Genomic DNA, 17,942 nt, shown 5'->3' on the forward strand with positions numbered 1-17,942 from the left:
GTTAAATTTTTTGCCCAAGATCACCCAGAGCCAGGCTGGCTGACTCAGGAGTCTACCCTTTCAAGTGTAACTGCTCTGTAGCTTCTTAGGGTACCTATTAAATGACAAGTAAAACACTCCTCACGTAATAGAGGTTGTTAAACCCTTACTATTCAAAGGGGGAGCTTGTTAGAATTGAAGAATCTCAGGCCCCACCCAGACATACTAGATCAGAATCTGCATTTTAACAAGAACCCCAGATAATTTCTGTATACCTTAAAGTTTGAGAAGCACCACTTAAAATCAAACTTGTCTGCACATTGAAATTACTTGGGGAACTTTAAGACATTGCGATGCCTGCATTCCCCTCCCAAAGATTATGATTTAATTGGTCTAGGATGTGGACTGAGTATCAGAGATTTTAAAAACTCCCCAAGTGAGTCTAATATGCAGCATAGTTTGAGAACCATTGTTATAAATCTATTCCCTTCCACTCATTTCCCTCTCATTCTTCATCCAGAGGAAATGGATTAATATAACTGAAGGATCTTGGAATTAAATATTGGCAGGTGCCAGTATTCATGCTGTAGTTGGTACAATTCTGAGTTTATAAACTAGGTGGATCAGACATACACATTGCTTTATTTTTCTATAACAAATTTAGTTTTATATTGAGCTCCCATTCTGCAGAGGATGTGTGCTAAATCTTGTCAGTTGGGTTTTCCACCTTTTCTCCAAAGTATTGCATCTAAGTTTTGGGGAACTTATGTAACTGTAACTAGGGGAACTGTATTGTCCTTGATGTCATCTCTCCAAGCCTGTGTTTACCAAAATGGTCATTATTCTTCCCACCTGTCTCATTTGTGTCCAGCTGCTCTCTCTCATCCTTCCATGCTTGAGGGCTTGGGGTCATTCTGATGCTCCGAAGTGCCAGTATCATGGAAATAGCAGGCAGAATGTCTGTGACTCCTGCCCAGGCAAACTGTGCAGCCATAACCTATTTTGCTTGTATCCCTTTCCTGTAGGCGCAATTTAGGAAGCAGGGAACAGTGATCCTAAGCAGTCATATCCCCCAAACTTACCTCATGTTTTGCTGTCTTGCAGGGGCTCTCCCTTGGAAATAGGGCTTGGGGCTCTTCTTGCTGGGACCCACCAATGCCCCTGTCTCATCATTCCCCTTTTCTCCCCTCCCCCTTCAGTCTAAGGGAATCTCTTCTATTCTTGAGGATGGGATGGAAAACCCTGCTCTTACCACTAGAATGTAATCTACAAGACCTGTCTGTCTTGTTCATTGGTGTATCACCATTTTCTAGCTCAGTGCCTGGCACAGAGAAGACAGACGATAGCTATGTCTAGAATGAATGATATGTCTTCTGACCATTTTGTGTGGGCCTTGAGTCCCCTTCACTCAAGGCCAGGACTGGGCATCCCATTGTTTTTGTTTCACCCTCCTCTGTGGCAGTGAGCACAGCATATCCTATTTGCTTAAAGAAGTGGGGCAAGTAAACTACCAGGAGGGAGAAGACAGATAAGTAGCTCAAAAACATTACACTACTCAAGTTTTTCATGTTTATAAATTGAAGCAAATCAGATGCAGAGCCATTCTCCATCTTGGTGGATTTTTACTGAGTGCCATGCTAGAACTTTGGCATTAAACGTTGGAGAAGTATCATTTCTTCTGATTTACCATATTTGACTTAGATGGCACATTCAAGAATTGGGTTTTGACTTTAAGGAGGGAAAGAAAAACACTGAAAGGAAAGTAATGGATTGATTTATTTTTATGCAATGCATTTGGGCACGTATCTTTCACCTTTTTAAAGTACCTAATCTTGTATACAAGGATCACAAATTTTAATCCATTTAATTTTTTGCCTGTCCTACTCATGAATGTTGTGATCATCTTTTATTCTAAAAAACATACTAGACAGAATCAATGGCAACACAAGTTTATATTAAGCAAATCTTCCCTCCTGGCCACTGTAAATATGAATCTCTTTTCTTTAGACAGATCAGTACAACTGATCTTTTAAATTTTAGGGATAATCCCATCAAACTTGGATATTATTTTGTTTATGAAGTGTCATTTCTTTAGCAGCTTGGGATAGTGTGAGTCCCTCCTTTTAATAAAGCACACATTTTAATAGGATTTTAGATGCATAATTAGTTAGCAAATACAGATGGATTTTTCTGTGTGTTTTTAAAAATTGCTCTGTGACAGGCCTTTACTTTATTGGTTTATGTCCTTTTTGTTAAATTGTTGACTTTTCTACTTACAGGAACATGCCTCTACAAGATACAGTTTAAACTTATGTTTCATATATTCATTGAGAATATAATTAGACATGTAAGGAGTTATGTGTTGGGACATGTTTGTCATCATTTTTCACCGTGTTTTCAAGGTGCATGAGAAATGATTACAGGCATTTCTGTATGTCCTGCACATATATCTCATATGGTATGATTTAACAGACTATAGTACCCACACAGTCTTGTTCTCAGCAGATAAAAAATTCATTCTTTGCTGCTGTAACTCAAGTAAAATGCAGGGACATTTCTCCAATCAAGGACTTTGCCTATGGGTCCTATCTTCTCTGTCATCTTCCATGGTGTTTTCCTTTCCAACTTGTTCACTGCAGCCCAATGCACACGGATATTTCATGCTCAAAAATAAGCTTTACCGGAGATTGAGCTCATTTTTAGAACATCAATTATATACAGTTATTAAAAATGCAATTACTGTTATATTGTTAGCTTTGCAGATTTATGACTTTGGCTTATGGCATTATGACATTGCTCTCTTCTATTAAGTGTCTGAGATACTCATGTCTTGGTCAGTTTTTCCCCATCTTAGTTTTTTCTAGACAATTTAGTTACTTGCCTCTGCATTTGTCCTTTCTTAGATTATCTCCCTGTTGTCTTCTTTTCCTCTCTCTTTAAAAATTTCTATTTTATTAAATTTTTTTACTGGGTTAGATCATTCTCATAGGCTTTCTGCCCTCTGTACCAGTTTTTTTGTTTTTTTATTTTTTAAACATTCTGACAGGTATAAAGATAAAAGCTTCATAGTTTCTTAAAGGTAACCCTTAATACTGCCCAACTCTTTCTCTGAACACAGCTGTGAAGTTTCTTTTCTTCAGCCTGGATCGAATTTCCCTTTGCGATATCCTTACTTAATGTTGATAATATGCATGTGCTTATTCATCCAAGGGCCTGTTTTTCATTTTTTAATTAAATTTTATTTTTTAAATTTTTTTACATTTTTAATTTTTTTAATATTCATTTTATTGAGATATATTCACATACCACACAGTCATACAAAACAAATCGTACATTCAATTGTTCACAGTACCATTACATAGTTGTATAATCATCACCAAAATCAATCCCTGACACTCTCATTACCACACCAACCAAAATAACCAGAATAATAGTTAAAGTGAAAAAGAGCAACTAAAGTAAAAAAGAACACTGTGCGCCCTTGTCTGTTTGTTTGTTCCCTTCCCCCATCTTTCCACTCATCCATCCACAAACTAGACAAAGGGGAGTGTGATCCCCATGGCCCCCCAATCCCACTGTCCCCCCTCATAAGCCACATTTTTATACAATTGTTTTCAAGATCCATGGGTTCTGGGTTGTAGTTTGATAGTTTCAGGTATCTACCACCAGCTACCCCAATTCATTAGAACCTAAAAAGGGTTGTCTTTACTGTGCGTAAGAGTGCCCACTAGAGTGACCTCTCGGCTCCTTTTGGAATCTCTCTGCCACTGAAGCTTATTTCATTTCCTTTCACATCCCCCTTTTGGTCAAGAAGATGTTCTCCATCCCACGATGCCAGGTCTACATTCCCCGCCGGGAGTCATATTCCACTTTGCCAGGGAGATTCACTCCCCTGGGTGTCAGATCCCACATAGCGGGGAGGGCAGTGATTTCACCTTTCAAGTTGGCTTAGCCTTTCCATGCGTGTGGGCTGCTCCGCTCTCCCAGTTCGAGACCTCTTGACTCCAGACCTCAACCTCCATGGCTTTGTCTTTGAAGAAAATTTTCCTTCAATTTGTTCCTTGTCTTTCTCCTCCAGTCCAGACTGGCAATGGCTCTGTCTATAAAGATCTCGCAAAAATTCTTTTGGCTTTGCGTGAAGCACACAGGGGTCCTAATTAAACTTTTTGTTTTGCGATCATTGTCAATTCTCTTGGAAGAAATAATACAGAGAAATCCCATGTCCCCTTTACCTAGTTTTCTCCAATAATGTCTTGTTAAACTATGGGACAATACCACAAGCAGGGGCATTTATCTAGTCAAGATGCAGAATATTTCCATCACTACAAGCACCCCTCATGTTGTGCAAGGCCTTTTCTGGCATTTTCTCTGGGCAGTGTGCTGGCACCTTGTGGGTCGCAGAGAGGAACCAGGTGCTGACCCTGCGGAAATGGCTTCAACTCAAGGTGGAAAGCAGGAAGTGTCACAAAAAAGGCACCTCTGAGGAGTGATTACCTTTTGTAGAGAAGATCATAGAAGGCTTCACCGAGGAGGTGGGTGCATATTACAGACACTGGCCGTGAAGGATAGTACATTCGTAGGCAATCTATTTTAAAAATGTAACATTTTTCATTTGCAGTTTGGCCCATATGTAGGACCCTATCTTAGGCAGGTGGCAGAGGCTTTGACTTGAAATCTATAAAAGCCTGTTTGCTGAGGGAACATTTTATGGGAAGGTATTATATGTTAGGCTTTGAACCCCAATCATGAAGAGTGCTTTCTGGTAAGCAGAAGTAGTAAAGTGGAAAAGGTGGGAAGTAGAAAAATCAAGTGGTGGCTGATGATGGAGGAAGCAAGAGGTTACGGAAATTCATTTGCTTGGCTTTCAACATCTACCCCACCTAACCAAGCTTGTATCTCAGGAAGGGTCCTCTCCGACAATAGGGCTGGTCCCTTCCCCATCCTGGATAACCAACCATAGGAGTATTAACAGTCTATTCCTTGGAATTAAACATTTCATTTAACTTTATGTTTCAGATGCCTTGAGTGCAGGACCCATTTTTGGTTTTCCTTCATTTTCCCTCTGCAGTAGCCTCCTAGGGCTTCCATGACAAAGAGCCACAAACTACGTGGCTTAGAACAATGGAAATTTCTTGTCTCAGAGTTCCCAAGACTGGAAGTCCAAAATCAAGGTGTCAGCAGGGCCACACTCCCTCTGAGACCAGTAGGGGAATATCCTTCCTTGCTGCTTCTTAGCTTCTGGTGGTTTGTCGGCAATCCTTGGTGATCCTTGGTTGGCAGCTGCAGCACTTCAGTCTCTGCCTCCATTGTCACCTGGTGTTCTCCCCTGTGTTGTGCACGCATGTGTGCGTGTCCAGATTTCCCTCTTCTTATAAGGACCTCACTCATGTTTAATTAGACTCACCCTAATCCAGTTTGACCTCATCTTAACTAGTCACATCTTCAAAGAGCCTATTTCCAAATAGGGTCACATTCACGGGACAAGGGGTTAGGACATGAGCATAACTTTTTGAGGGACACAATTCAGCCCATAACACGTCCCCGTGCCAGGTTGTGTGGGCAGCATGAGGAGACCTGTGTGGGTTATACTCAAAAGCTCGACGTAGTTCTCATCTGTAGCCAAAATTCATATATTTTTGAATATTATTTTTATTAGTTGTCTTCAGGTAACAGCATGAATTATTGAATTCTGTTTTCAGGCTTAAATAGCCTCCCTTCGCCCAAACTGACCAAATCAATGTGCCCATTCCAGAAGCAAATTCTCTGTTTCCTGAGCCCTTTCTGCCTTCCCCTTCCTTCCCCATGCTCTCCACTGCCTCCTTGGTTTTCTGCTGATGGTACAGAGCCCTCTCACTTTCTCTGAGCGGAACTCTGTTCCCAGTCTGCTGCCTTCAAATCCTGTTGTTTGCGCCTCTCCCCTCATCCTTCTCTTCCTCTCTTCATTTTGGTGGCTTCCAGCTGCTCAGCACTGTTGTGTAGCTGTGGAGGACATAATGTACACAGCTGGTAGCACACTTGTTCTCTGTCCCTTTTCTAAGTAAGCTTGATATATAAATGCTGGTATCCCAGAAGCAATACATTTGGGCTTTTTACAAAGAGAAATTTTTAATTTTACGAAAGAAATTTTAGCTGTACCAAAAAAAAAAAAAAAAAAGAATAATATTTAAAACACAGAGCTTTACAAAAATTCCGTTTGCCTACAACTTTTAAGTAGGGTACATATTACTTAATGATTATTCTCTCTCTGACTAGATTGTAAATTTTTTAAGGGTGCAGAATATATGTCTTATATTTCTTTTGAACTGCCCCACCCCATTTTCCCACTAACCCCTTAGATTTAGAACTTAGTTAAAGCTTTTGAACAAATGAATGGATTTCGGAGTAGCCAATCTTTTGTTGACTTTATATCTAGTCTTGAAAAGATATTGACTATTTTATTGTTAAATTTCTTTAGAAAATATGTCTTGAGTTCTGGAAATGTTTACTGCAAGACTCAGGCTTTTTTTGACTTTGCAGTTGTTTAACCAGGGAAGGTGTTGCTCACTTGGGGATTACTGTATATATTTAGAATAGCATGATAATCTTTTTCTCTTGGATGGAGGCTATGTTCAGGTCAAAGACACTAATACAACACACTAGCAATTATTCAGTTTAATTCAATTGAATCACATCTGTAGATCATATCATTTTTGTATAAGCATAATATTTCTACTTATGTAAATAATTTTGAGCATTTTCAGCAAATACTGGGGTGTGCAGTTTTTACCCTCAAATACCATTATCTTAGAAACCTTTGCATGTAGCCACAAAACTAATGAGTCCTGCCTTGAAGGAGATGGTCATTGAAGTTTGTAGTGTTTCAGAATTAAGGAAACATTTTCAGTTCTCTTTGATAAATCCCAAGTGATAATCTTAAGGACCTAGTAAAACAGAACCCATCCTTTTTTCAATTGTGTGATTCTATATGATACTTTTGATAGTTAATCTATACTTCCTTATTACTGTACCTTCATATAATTTGAGCTACCAATGAAAAATAATTTAGTATTAAGATTAAAATGTGCATGATTCATTTTATAATTTAGTGTTTAATATCAACATGTCTGCTAAATTCTTTTTTTAATGCAATTTTATTGAGATATATTCACATAACATATAATCCTTCAAAGTGTACAAACAGTTGTTCATAGTATCATCATATAGTTGTGCATTCATCACCACAATCAATCTTTGAACATTTTTATTACTCCAAAAAATAAAATAAAAATTAAAATAAAAAACAGCATCCAAAACATTCCATTCCCCACCTTCCCCCATTGTTCATTGACTTTTTTTAAACACTCATTCATTGTTTTCCTCAACTTTATAAAAAAATTGAAAAACAATTAAAAAACCCATTTCAAACAAAACCAAAACAAAGGAATAAGAAAAAACAAATATCCTAAAATAGCTACATTGCTTCCAACATGTTCCTGCCATACCCCAAGAAAATTAACAAACCATAACCAAAGGAATAAGAAAAACAACCTAAAATACATTGCTTCCAACATGTTCCTACCCTACCCCAAGAAAATAAACAAACTATAATCCAATAGGAAAAGCAAATGACCTAAAATAACAACATTTCTGCGAACTTGTTCCTACCATACCCCCCAGAAATTAACAAACCATAGTTTTTCCCGAGCATTCCCATAACATTAAGTTTACCCTCCATAACTTACCTGGTCTTATTAGATTATCGTTCCCTCTTCATTATTTGCTGTCTATTGCTAGATCCCCTACATTCTACAATATAAACCATTTACTTTACATTTTTCACAGAGTTCACATTAGTGATAACATACAATATCTCTCTTTTAGTGTCTGGCTTATTTCACTCAGCAGTATGTCTTCAAAGTTCATCCATGTTGTCATATGCTTCATGACCTCATTCCTTCTCACTGCTGCATAGTATTCCTTCGTGTGTATATACCACATTTTGTTTATCCATTCATCTCTTGAAGGACATTTGGATTGTTTCCATCTCTTGGCAATTGTGAACAATGCTGCTATGAACATCAGTGTGCAAATGTCTGTTATATCACTGCTTTCAGATCTTCTGGGTATATACAGAGAAGTGAAATTGCTGGATTGAAGGGGAGCTCTATATCTAGTTTTCTAAGGAAACTCCAGACTGTCTTCCAGAGTGGCTGTACCATTATACAGTCCCACCAACAATGAATAAGAGTTCCAGTTTCTCCACATCCTCTCCAGCATTTGTAGTTTCCTGTTTATTTAATGGCAGCCAATCTAATTGGTGTGAGATGATATCTCATTGTGGTTTTAATTTGCATCTCCCTAATAGCTAGTGAAGATGAACATTTTTCATGTGTTTTTTGACCATTTGTATTTCCTCTTCAGAGAAATGTCTTTTCATATCTTTTGCCCATTTTATAATTGGGCTGTTTGTACTATTGTTGAGTTGTAGGATTTCTTTATAGATGTAAGATATCAGTCTTTTGTCAGATATGTGGCTTCCAAATATTTTTTCCTATTGTGTTGGCTGACTCTTCACCTTTTTGACAAATTCCTTTGAGGTACAGAGCTTTTAATTTTGAGGAGTTCCCATTTATCTATTTTTTCTTTTATTGCTTGGGCTTTGGGTATAAGGTTTAAGTAGTAACCTCCTAATATAAGGTCCTGAAAATGTTTCCTTACATTATCTTCTAGGAGTTTTATGGCACTGTCTCTTATATTGAGGTCTTTAATCCATTTTGAATTAATTTTTGTGTAGGGTGTGAGGTAGGGGTCCTCTTTCATTCTTTTGGATATGGATATCCAGCTCTCCCAGCCCCATTTGTTGAATAGACTGTTATGTCCCAGTTCAGTGGTTTTGGGGGCTAATTTTTAATGAAATACTGTGTCTCCAACACTATGCTCTTTAGTGGTACACAGTGTCTGTTTCAAATTTGTGAACAATTTTTACATCGTTATAAGTTTTTTGGCCCCTCAATTTGACTGCTGTTTTCTTCTGGCTTCTTAAATCATTGGCCCATTTAGTTAAAAAAAAAAGCAAGTTTAATAAATTTTAAGATGTCTTTTGGCTTAAATTGCAAACACTTATATTTAGAAATTAATAAAATGCCTGAAATTTAGTCCAGCCTATAAGAAAAAGAAAACTGTTAATAGGGCAAGAATAGTAGCTCTGTAGTGAGTCCACATTCTGCCATACTTTTTATAAATATTTTTCACACTGTTGCCTTCAGAAAAATTTGTTATACTAATCCATCAAGCTTCAACTCCTTCTTAATTTCTTTTCTCAGAATGTCTCATTTCCCTGGTGGCTTGGTGCCATTTATCATTGCTGACTCCAGAAATGAAATTTGGTGATATGTTGACAGACAGGTACTGCAAGCTTGGTTATCCTAAAAAATCCTTGTCTTTGAAACTTCTGCAAGTAGCCACAAAACTAATGAATGATGCCTTGAAAGAGGTGGTCATTGAAGTCAACACTGTTTAAGAATTAGGGAAACATTTTCAGTTCTCTTTGATAGATCTTAAATGTTAATCTCAAGAATTTAGTAAAAGAGAAACTATCCTTTTTTCAACTATATATGATTCTAAATAATACTTTTGATAGCTTATCTATCTTACCTTATTCTGTACCTTGTATATTATAAGCAATCAATAAATGTTTTTTGAAATGAGTCAAGAATCTATAAGGCAGCCTTATCTGCATGTTTTCTTACTGAATATGGCATGATTTTTTGGGGGTATGACTCATTTCTGGAAAAGATCTCTCTGTTGTGGTTAAGAATTCACACCCTCAAATACCATATTGAGTTCTGAATTTTTAGAGTTTGGTATGTTTCAAAGTGATTTTAGAAATGTAGTCTAAAATTTCAAATATTTTTCAGTTGTTGATGACTTTTGTTGTGTACAATACATTTTCATAGAAACAAAGACTGTACGTTTTGATCACCATATATGTATATCTTAGTGCGATTTGTAGGCAATTGTCCATTTGTATTTCTGGTTTTCTATTAGATACATACACGGATGTTCCACTGTTACATCAAACTTAATATACCTATAACTTGCCAAGTCAGGTTTTCTTCTAATTCTGCTCTCCTTCCAAACGTGCCAATTTTTATGTCACTTTGAAATTTTAGAATTTTTGTTTACCTCATCTTAGCTTTTTAAAACAATAATTAACAAAATCCTGTCTTGGATTTTCCACTTCTCCTAGGATTATCTCAGTCTGGAAAAGTTTCGATTTGTCCTTAAATTGCTTCAGTGACCTCCTAACTTCACCTCCAGCTCCATCTCCACTGCCCCAATCCTTCTTGGACACAGAGGCCACGTACATTTTCGTATACCCCTTGATTAGGTTACACGTCAGCCTAAAGCCTTCAAGAGTTCTCTGTGGTCCTTAAGATAGTCTGTCCTCCTCAGAGAGACTCTTAAGATGCTCCATGATTTGACAGTATTCCGTATATCTTATTTATCCCTGTTATTCTCCAAGGTGACCTATTCACTCTGCCCGATTCAACTTCATGGTCTCACAAATATCATGATGAAGCCTATCACTTTTCCTTTCACGTCTGCTTTCTTTCTGCTTTTTCAAATCCTTCTTTCAAAACTCATGCTCTGTCTCCTTATTTAACTTAAAAGCATGATTGAGTAAACACAAAAGAATATTTACAATATATGTATAAGATTATATAAGAATAGTGTATGTTGAGTAACAATACAACAAATACCCGTGAACTACCACCCAATTTAAGAAATAAAACATTGTCATTTCTACTACCTGTGAGTCTCCAGTTTGTCCTCCATCCCCACTTCCTCTTCTTTCTGCCCCCCTTACAGGTGACCATGATCCTGCATTTTGTGTTAATATTTCACTTGCTTTTCTTTTTAGTTTTACTTCATGCTGTTTGCATCACTAAACTCTGACTATTTTTATAGTGGTACATGTTTTTGAGCTATATATAAGTAGAATAATATTGTATATATTCTTCTGCAACTTGCTTTAGGTTCATGAAATTCATCCTTGTCATTATATATGTTCTAGTTTATTAATTTTCTCTGGTATATTGACTTCTGTTCTTATCAAGGAATTCACAGTTTATCCATTCTACTGTTGAAGGGACATTTGGGTTATTTTCAATCAGTAGTGCTATGAACATATTTCTTGGAACACATGTACACAAGTTTTCACTGGGAGGACCTAGAATGGAATCTAGTTCTTAGAACAGTGCATGGCCTATAGTATATGTTCAATGAATATTTGTAGAAGGAATGAATGAATGACAAGAATTGCTAGATCATAGGATAACATCTTTAACAGTAAAAGATAATGCCAACTGTTTTTCGAAGTGTTTATTTCAATTTATACTCCCATCAGCAGTAGATGAGTGTTCCAGGTGCTTCACATTCTTGCCAGCACTTGAAATTGCCTTCTAGATTTTTGCTTGCTGTTCAGTTTGAAATGCTATTTCAGTGTAGTTTAAATTTACAGCTTCATTAGTTTTTCATTGGCCTCTATGGCCCATATTGAACTCTTGTCTGTGAATTCCTATGATTCTTATCTGTACCACTAATTTTGGTGCCATATGATATTCTAATGCCATTGAACTATTTCATGAGCATATCTCACATCTCCATCTGGATTGTAGTTTCTAGAAGATAGTACTTGTCTCTTACTATTACTGTCCAGACTGCTTAGCACAACCTTGGGACCAAGTTGGTTGCTTCAGATCACAATTGAAAACCTCAAGGTTAGACCTCCTGAATTAGAAGTATACTAAATTTTTGGTAAATTCACAAAGATTAAAAATCTCCAAAATACAGGGTGAGTGTGTTCATATGATTTTATTGTATATGAGCAAAGAACTCCCCTAATATCCTGCTGGCTTATATTTTTCCCATTGTTAAAAGGTCAGTATTGTTTAAATATGTCCCCTTGTCTTCCTGACTTTTTAAAAGTTTGACTCTATATACCTGCTCCAGCCCAACTCAACCCCAAGACCAAAGAATACACCAGGCAAAAGGTTCCCCATGAATTTTAATAGGGTTACAGGAGGATTTTTCCCAATGATGGTGGGTAAGTCTTTGCAAACAAGAGGAAGGGAAGTGCCTTATATAGCAGAGCCTCACTAGATTTGGTTACAAAGAAGCCTCACCTGAGTCTCGTGGAAGTTCATTACCAATAGTGATTAAGCTCAGTGCCCTTCAATGTCTGTGCCCTGGTCATGCGGGCACAAGGCTCCACACTTTTCCCCAAAGGGAGGAGGTGGGTGCCGACCCTTGGCTGCCACAAAACCTTCCACAGCTTTCTACAAATATGACCAAGATGAAATTATTCCAGATGCTCTGTTTGCCTTAGGTTTTGTGTCTGATTTGAGTGATGGCTCCTTAAGCTGGTCTCTGGTGAACATCTTTTATTTGTGATGAGACAACAATACCATCAAGCAGTTCTTCAACAAATGTCTTGTACTGCAGCATTTTTCTTGGTTCTGCAAAAAGAAAATGCAATGTCAATTATATGTTGATGGAAACCAGGCAAACCGATAAAGCTCTCTGGTTGGGCATTTATTAACTTCTTGACCTACTGAATAATCAGAAAGGTATGCATATAAATTTCATTGATTTTAATCTTTACTTTTGTAAAGCTTCACTAATTTGGAGTGATTTTGACAAAGGCCAGTCATAATTGTAGTTATATTATATGTTTGCACATCTTTTCCTTCTTTCTAGATTGTAAATTTATCAAGAGAGGGACAATATCTTCACATCTCCAACATGAAACATAGGTGTTTATTAAAGGCAGAACATGATCTGTAGCCACTCAGCGATACCGATGGATCTCACAAACATCAAGCTGAAGGAAACAATCCAGACACAAAAGAGAACACACTGTATGATTCCATCTATAACAAGTTAAAAAAGGGCAAAACTACATTTATGTGTTAGGAATTAGGAGAGCAGTGATCCTTGGAGTTATTAGTGGCCACATGGGAGCAGGATGGGGCCTTTGGGATTGTTGATTATTTTCTGTTTCTTGAACTGAAGGTTGGTTACAGAAATGGGTTTTATTTGTGAAAATTAACTGAGTTGTTAACTTATATGTGGAGTTTTTTATATGTATATTATATCCTAATAAAACATTAAAGAAAGAATAAAACAGTATAGCATATGGTTACAAGCACAGAACCTGAAGCCAGACTGTGTAACTTGGGCAATTTACAGTTTCCTTACCTGTAAACTGGGATGATAATGGTACCTACCTCATAAGATTGTTGGGAGGATTAAATGATTTAATACATATAAAATACTCAGATCAGTGCCTGACAGAGCAGATTTGCCCAGGGGTTGTCAAACTATGATCTGTGAGCCAAATCCACCTGCCACCTGTTTTTGTAAGTCAAGCTTTATTGGAAGAAGGCCATACCCATTTATTTAAGAATTGTCTATGGCTGCTTTCGCGCAGTGGCAGAGTTGTGTAGCTGTGACAGAAACAGTATGGCCTGCAAAGTTGAACATATTTTTTATCTGGTTCTTTACAGAAGAAATTTGCTGAGCTCTGAGTTAGCCTTATGTAATGAACATGATGAATATGAATATGTTATTAATGGAAAGCAAATCTGAAGGCTAATTTGAAAAGAAAAATCAGCTGGTATTTCTTTTAAGAATACGCTGAAATTTGAACTGGGTTCCCTAAGTATTGCCAAGGGAAGGCCTTGCTTTAATAATGGTTTACAGATAGTATGTTAATTTCAGGGAACTGAAGACCTGGAGGATGAGTGGAGAACACAAGGCTGAGTTGTCTATCTACAACTTCTCTGCTGGGCTTCTGTAATTTAAAATCTGCTGTGGATGGGTAGAGAGAACAAAGAAAAGTGGTAGAAGAGGTGATCCAGAACATGGGCCTTATCAAAGCTTTCTAAGACCCTTGGAGCTTGGCACTGGGGTAGCTCAGAGGGAGAAAGCCACACCTGGTTTGAGGAAGACATGGTTGTTAAAAGCACTGGAGGGGGAGCATATTTATTTGTTTGTTTAGACATTAGTTGCTGTTCTAGTTTGCTAATGCTGCCCATTATGCAAAATACCAGAAATGGATTGGCTTTTATAAAAGGGGTTTATTTGGTTACAAAGTTACAGTCTTAAGGCCATAAAGTGTCCAAGGTAAGTAATCAACAATCAGGTACCTTCACTGGAGAATGGCCAGTGGTGTCTGGAAAACCTCTGTTAGCTGTGAAGGCACGTGGCTGGTGACTGCTTCGGAGTTCTGGTTTCAAAATGGCTTTCTCCCAGGATGTTCCTCTCTAGGCTACAGCTTCTCTCCAAAATGTCACTCTCAGTTGCTCTTGGGCGTTTGTCTTCTTTTAGCTTCTCCGGAGCAAAAGTCTGCTTTCAAAGGCATCTCCAAAATGTCTCTGTAAACTGCAGTTCCTCTCTCAGCTCCTGTGCATTCTTCAAAGTGTCCCTCTTGGCTGTAGCAATCTTGCTCCTTCTGTCTGATCTTATGTAGTGCTCTAGTAAACTAATCAAGGCCCATGCTGAATGGCCGGGGCCACACCTCCATGGGAATTATCCCATGAAAGATCTTGCCCACAGTTGAGTGAGCACATCTCCACGGAAACATCCAATCAAATGTCTCCAACCCAATCAACACCAATACGTTTCCTGCCCACACAAGACTGCATCAAAGATAATGGCATTTTGGGGGACATAATACATTCAAACCAGCACAGTTGCCAAGGGCTATTCTATCTGTAGTAGAGAACTAAATAGTCAAAGTTGTATCTCTCACAGAGCTTATATTCTAGAGAAGTGTAGCAGACAACAAACAAACACTATTAAGTGCTATAAAGAAAAATAAGACCATGTAGGAGGGAGGAGAGGGCCAGGACCGGGTAGGGTGGGGGGAGCCTCTGTGATGTGCTGAGATGGGGAGCCCTGAGCCTGAGAGAGGCTGCTCCAAGCAATAGGACCAGCAAAAGTAAAGGTACTCTAAACTGAACATAGCACCAGATTAAGAGAATCCCCCAAAGTAACTGGCCACAGAGGATTCCTTCATCAAATGACCAGGAAGTCCTCCAAAAACCAAGGAAAGTAGCAACCAGCTATGTTGGACAAGTTAATTGTCCAGTGCTTCAGTTTTCTCATCTGTAATTTGGGGAGAAGAATAGTCTACCTCACAGGGTTATAGTGAGTATTGAATTAGTTGATACATGTAAAATGCTTAGAGCAGTGCCCTGCACATGGTATATATTTAGGTAGAGGTGAAAGGGCTTGGTGAGAAGTTCAGTATGGCTGGAGTTTAGGACCCATGCGCTGGCAGGGCCTGGGGTGGTTGGTAGAAAAGAGGAATGGAGTTAAATAGGTTGGGGCTAGTAGGTTGGAGCTAGATTAAGATGGGTGTTGTGGATAGTTAAAGCTCCTGGAGGCAGTGGGGAGCAAACAGAGAGTGTGTTCCTAAAGCAGTGGAATGTTTTAGGAGGTGGTTCTGGCATCAGTTGGAAAGGAGGACTGATGGAGGTGTAGATAGCCTGCAATAGAAACAGTTGCTACCAACATTTTTCATTGCAACCCACAGGAAGAAATAAATACGTCTTGCATCATGACCTTAGGAAGTGTACAAATATTTAAAACTGAAGCAAAAGTTTTATAAAATAATATTTACCATCCCTGGGTGAGATGTGCTTTGACACTTGTATCAGTTTGTGTATATTATGTTCCCCAGAAAAAGCCATATTCTTTAATGCATTCTTTTAGGGGCAGACATATTAGTGTTGGTTAGATTGGAACCTTTGGATTGGGTTGTGTCCATGGAGATGTGACCCACCCAATTATAGGTGACAACTCTGATTGGATAATTTCCATGGAGGCATGGCCCTGCCCATTCAGCATGGGCCCTGTTTAGCTTACTGGAGCACTATGTAAGCTCAGACAGAGGGAGCTCATAGCTGGCTGGAGCTGAGACAGACATTTTGAAGACAGCTGTTGGAAGCTGGTGCAGACATTTTGGAGAATGCCGTCTTGAAATGCAACCTGGGAGCAAGCAGATGCCAGCCACATGCCTTCCCAGTTAACAGAGGTTTTCTGGATGCCAATGGCCTTTCTCCAGCAAAGGTACCCTTTGTTGACGGACACTTTATGGCCCTAAGACTGTAACTTTGTAACCAAATAACCCCCCTTTTATAAAAGCCCATCCATTTCTGGTGTTTTGCATTCTGGCAGCATTAGCAAACTAGAACAGATTTTGGTACCAGAGAAGTGGGGTGCTGCTGAGTTTGCAAATACCGAACATGTTGGAATGGCTTTTTAAATGGACACGGGGAAGATTCTGGAAGAATTGTGAGGCGCTTGATAGAAAAGGCCTAAACTGCTTTGAAGAGACTGTTGGTAGAAATATGGATTCTAAAGATACTTCTGATGAGGCCTTGAGCAGAAATGATCAATGTGTTGTTTTGAACTGGAAGAAAGGCCAACTTTTACTGTGTTCCTTCTAGCGATGGTAAATACTGGGACTGGGGGTGTGGGGTCATAATTCAAGGTCTTGTCATTGCGTTCATAGAGCTGGTAATGATGGTATTGAACATTGGACTTAATGGATTGGTCCTGTGGAAGTTTGTTCAGCCCTTGTAGGATAACGTCATCTCATTTAGTTAAGAATAAAATAAAGGCAACTGGATACATAGCCTTGCTTAGAGATCTCCCTTCTTCACCAAACCTGGCTTTTCCTGTGCCAGCCCTGCCCCTCCAGCAGGCAGTGATAGTTCAGTTTCACTCTCCAGGTGCATCTTGATGTCCAGGGGTTGTTTGCAGCCTGCGCTCTGGTTCTCTGTCTCCTGCAAATTTGAAGGGGCTGGGTCTTCAGGGCACTGATCTGAACCTGAGTCTGTGAAAGTTGAGTCAGGTAGTGGCCTCTGATTCTGTCAGGCTGGCTTCCAGGGATTTTTTTCTGAGGGTGTAGTGAAGTTTGCCCAAGAGAAAAGATGAAATGAAGAGTTTTTTGGTTAGATTGGTATCAGATCATTTTCCTTTTCATTTTGCAACAATAGGCATTGTACAGATGTTTTCCCTCTTCCATTCTCACCTCTTCTCAAGTAAAACAGCTATAACCCTTTGCACACTGACCTCACCTTTTAAAGTGGTAAGAGTTTGTGGTTTCATGGAAAGTAGGATACCTCAGGTGCTGAGTTTCTTTGTGTTACTAGCATGGTAAGCATTGGATTTCCTGGAGTAGGAAAATTCTGCTTTCATACCTTAGCATAATTGTTCTCAACTAGGGCGATTTTGCCCTTCAGGGGACATTTGGCAATGCCTGGAGATGGTTTGGGTTGTCACAATTCAGTGGGGGGTGCTCCTGGCACTTAGTGGGTAGAAGCCAGGGATGCTGCTAAACATCTTATATACCTCCCCACCCCCTCACCCCCCACAAAAAGAGTTATCTGGCCCCAAATTTCAGTAGTGCAAAGGCTGAGAAACCCTGACTTAGAACATAACATTTGGAAGTTATACATTGCAAGTTTCAAGAAAATCCTTGAGCAAGAGTGAATCTGATTTCATTTAATTCACCATAACATTTATTCAGTCCAACTAATACTTTATTGATTGTTTTTAAAATTTAGTTGTATAGAGACATAGATTTTAGAGCTAGAAGGTGCCTCAGGGATCAACTCTCTCATTTTACAGATAAAGAAAATGAAGCCTAGAGATAAACACTTTTAGAAGGGCGGCTCAGCCAAGGTTACACCATGGGTCTAGAGACTGCCTGGGATGGCAAAATGGAGCAACTTGCTAAGACATTATTACTTTGATAAAAAGTTTCTCTGTGGTTATCTCAGAAGAAAGAGATGATGCCATTATCCAGGCTCCCACTCACTGCTCCTAAAACACCGGGCACCACAAATACTTATTGTAAACAATCTTGCTTTTTAGAGTATTAGTGAAAATTGTTATAAAAAAGTGAA

This window comes from Choloepus didactylus, chromosome 18 (genome assembly GCF_015220235.1).
Source record: "Choloepus didactylus isolate mChoDid1 chromosome 18, mChoDid1.pri, whole genome shotgun sequence".
Classification (NCBI taxonomy): domain Eukaryota; kingdom Metazoa; phylum Chordata; class Mammalia; order Pilosa; family Megalonychidae; genus Choloepus; species Choloepus didactylus.